The sequence below is a fragment of the Aplysia californica genome, unplaced genomic scaffold (assembly GCF_000002075.1).
Source record: "Aplysia californica isolate F4 #8 unplaced genomic scaffold, AplCal3.0 scaffold01298, whole genome shotgun sequence".
In the NCBI taxonomy this organism is placed as follows: Eukaryota; Metazoa; Mollusca; class Gastropoda; order Aplysiida; family Aplysiidae; genus Aplysia; species Aplysia californica.
The window spans coordinates 29,761-34,287 of record NW_004798568.1 but is presented as its reverse complement, the minus strand read 5'-3'; positions in this window follow the sequence as shown (position 1 = coordinate 34,287).

Here is a 4,527-nt window from a genome sequence, read left to right as displayed (position 1 = left end):
CAACAAGTGCTTCAATTGTTAACTAGCAGTAGCAGACCTACATGTACTGAACTTATTTTACCTCATTAGTTGGCTGTCAGGACACAAAAGGAATAGGTTTGTACACCGACTAGAAAAATCAGTCTTAAAGTCTGTAACACATTTTCTATTCAATCTGTTGAATTTATTCATGCAAAAACCAAAAGAGAATGGAATTCATACACAGGTAACCACAAGGAAATATTCAAACATACAAAGACCGACACGCACAAATACAAATACACGCACAATTATATGCATTCATAATGTGTTTCATTCAAACATTGCATGCACTTTCTTAGCAACCTCACCAAGAATCAAAATAGAAACCCCTCATCACTGCTGAACAAACGCGCCATTCATCAATGACCTTGACCTAGACAACATCGATCACTAGCTGGGACACAAACAGATCTAAGTTCTTTCTGCAACAACGGTCAATTCATATATACAATAAAGAGCTTCATGATTCAGGGACACAACAGATAATTTATGGACAGACAAACACCCTGTCTTTTCTTCTACAACATTCTTTTTATGCTTCCCTTCTTTTTATCCATCTTTGAGCTCTGGATCCATTCTGCTATACACTCTCTCTAATCAGACCAAACTGTTATATATATAATAATATACCCATGCGTGCTCATTCAAACTTTCCTCTTTCTGCAGCCACACCCTTGATCCGACCATGAGGACGTGGAGAAATATCTCCCACCGTTACGTCCGTACTGTCAGGGCATTGCTCAAAATTACAGAGATCACTCATCGTTGTTACGAAATCTCCCTGCATCAAATGAGTAGTTTATGTTTACTGTATTTTCTGATTGCATTCTTGGAAAATGTACAATGGAGTTCACTATAATTTACTATAATTGGTCGCTTTTAAGGACAAGTGGGCTAACCCAGATTTGGGGGATTACCAGAAATCTTGACCGGCACCAAAAGTGGACATTGCCCTACCTATAGGAGAAGTTTGGTTTCATTGGTGTGCATATTTGTTAGGTTATAGAGAAAACTCTCCTTGTCTTTTAAAGAAACTGAACAAGGGGCAAAACTTTACCTTCGATTTTCATTTTCTCAAAACAGCATTATTCGGGACAGCCCCCTTGTGCTTACAAGTGACCAATTCCTCTCTCTCTATATATACTGATGCGGAGATACAAAACCTTGTTTTTTTTTAGAAGTTCTTTTATATTTAAAACGTTGGACTACAATCTTGCTTTAAAAAGAAGAGAACATTATTTTCGTCAGTTTATAATACATAGAGGAGAGGCATATCAATGCGGCCGGTCAAATCATGTGACCACTTTTCTTCTGGTCCCCCTACTTTCTGGTTTTTCTTTCTGTCTTTTCTTTTATTTAATGCACGTGTCTTCACACCCCCGTTGACACAGTTTAGATCATATAAGAGGCCGCTTCCTACCCGGCCTGTCAGCGCCAACCCGGGCTGAGAGGGATACAACATCCCAGCAGACAGACCCGGGCTGAGAGGGATACAACATCCCAGCAGACAGACCCGGGCTGAGAGGGATACAACATCCCAGCAGACAGACCCAGGCTGAGAGGGATACAACATCCCAGCAGACAGATCCGGGCTGAGAGGGATACAACATCATAGCAGACAGACCCGGGCTGAGAGGGATACAACATCCCAGCAGACAGACCCGGGCTGAGAGGGATACAACATCCCAGCAGACAGACCCGGGCTGAGAGGGATACAACATCCCAGCAGACAGACCCGGGCTGAGAGGGATACAACATCCCAGCAGAAAAAAAGACGGGAGATACTAGATAAAAATCCTCCCTATTCGGGAATCGTTCTCGGGTCACCTGTCCGACCAGCAGCACACCAATGACAACGCTGCGGGCACATTCCCAACAACCAATCAGAAACAACGTGGTGTGTATATTTCTTCTGATCCGGGTTGTTGCGTTCTGCGTGTCACACCCTCATGGAGCCCCCCAGCAAATATATCCACAGGAAGATTTGACTTTTGCAGAATGCAGCAGACGAAAAAAAGTCAAGCGAAGTGCCTGGCCGCTACACCAGACACCATTGCTTCGTCTCTGGGTGTTAGGAACATTTGAAAACCAAGTAGGCCCTACATGTAGATAACATGCTGTATAATTATAATCAAAGGAGTGGGTTTCTCAAAAACCAAGTAGATACATTGCTTTACAAAAAGGAGAAAGTTTCACAATGATCTACAAACAGCTGCTCATGTGGTGTTTTCTGACAAAGACGCTGAAAACACCACTATAGAATTTTTTTTTGATGATGAGGACAATTTACTGTGTATATTTCTTCTGATACGTGTTGTTGCGTTCTGCGTGTCGCACCCACACGGAGCCTCCCAGCAAATATATCCACAGGAAGATTTGACTTTTTCAGAATGTAGCAGACACATTCCCAACAACCAGTAAGAAACACAATTTACTGTGTATATTTCTTCTGATACGCATTGTTGCGTTCTGCGTGTCGCACCCACACGGAGCCCCCCCAGCAAATATATCCACAGGAAGATTTGACCTTTTCAGAATGTAGCAGACGTAAAAAAGTCAAGCGAAGTGCCTGGCCGCTACAACAGACGCCAGTGCTTCGTCTCTGGGTGTTAGGAACATTTTAAAAACACACCACTATAGAATTTTTCTTCGATAATGAAGACAATTTACTGTGTTGTTTTCTTCTGATACGTGTTGTTGCGTTCTGCGTGTCGCACCCACACGGAGCCACTCAGCAAATATATCCACAGGAAAATTTGACTTTTAGAGAACGATCCAGACACTTTTTATTTCTAACTGTATGGTATGTCCGATGAGCAAAGACCAACAACAATGCTGCAGACACATTTCCAACCACCACACACCAGACAGACACACAATTTACTGTGTTGTTTTCTTTGGAAGCGTGTTGTGGTGTTCTGTGTGTTACACCCATATGGAGAGACTCAGCAAATATCCACAGGAAGATTGGATTTTTTCAGAATGTAGCCGACACATTCCCAACAACCAATCAGAAACACAATTTACTGTGTATATTTCTTCTGATACGTGTAGTTGCGTTCTGCGTGTCGCACCCACACGGAGCCTCCCAGCAAATATATCCACAGGAAGATTTGACTTTTTCAGAAAGCGGTAGATGTAAAAAAGTCAAGCGAAGTGCCTGGCCGCTACAACAGACGCCAGTGCTTCGTCTCTGGGTGTTATTTTATTTTATTTTTTATAGTAGAGGGTTTTACGGCGCTCGCAACTGCAGAAGGTCATATGAGCGCCAACCTCTCTGGGTGTTAGGAACATTTGAAAACCAAGTAGGCCCTACATGTAGATAACATGCTGTATAATTCTAATCAAAGGAGTGGGTTTCTCAAACACCAAGTAGATACATTGCTTTACAAAAAGGAGAAAGTTTCACAATGATCTACAAACAGCTGCTCATGTGGTGTTTTCCGACAAAGACGCTGAAAAAACACCACTATAGAATTTTTTTTTGATGATGAAGACAATTTACTGTGTATATTTCTTCTGATATGTGTTGTTGCGTTCTGCGTGTCGCACCCACACGGAGCCCCCCAGCAAATATATCCACAGGAAGATTTGACTTTTTCAGAATGTAGCAGACGTAAAAAAGTCAAGCGCGCCTGGCCGCTACAACAGACGCCAGTGCTTCGTCTTTGGGTGTTATTTTTTTTTTATAGTAGAGGGTTTTATGGCGCTCGCAACTGCATAAGGTCATATGAGTGCCAACCTCTCTGGGTGTTAGGAACATTTGAAAACCAAGTAGGCCCTACATGTAGATAACATGCTGTATAATTCTAATCAAAGGAGTGGGTTTCTCAAAAACCAAGTAGATACATTGCTTTACAAAAAGGAGAAAGTTTCACAATGATCTACAAACAGCTGCTCATGTGGTGTTTTCCGACAAAGACGCTGAAAAAACACCACTATAGAATTTTTTTTTGATGATGAAGACAATTTACTGTGTATATTTCTTCTGATACGTGTTGTTGCGTTCTGCGTGTCGCACCCACACGGAGCCACTCAGCAAATATATCCATAGGAAGATGTGACTTTTTGAGAACGATCCAGACTTTTTTTTCCTAACTGTATGGTATCTCCGATGAGCAAAGACCAACAACAATGCTGCAGACACATTTCCAACCACCACACACCAGACAGACACACAATTTACTGTGTTGTTTTCTTCTGATACGTGTTGTTGCGTTCTGCGTGTCGCATCCACACGGAGCCTCCCAGCAAATATATCCACAGGAAGATTTGACTTTTTGAGAACGTTCCAGACACATTTATTATAACTGTATGTCCAATCAGTTGAGACCAACAACAATGCTGCAGGAATATTTCATTTCCAATCATCACACACCAGTCAGAAACACAATTTAAAGCCTACATTTCTTTTTATGCATGCTGATCCCCGCGATCAGAGAGTGACGTGCAGAGATACATCACCTCACTCACAAGCCAACATTCACTTCCAAACACACTGGGAGG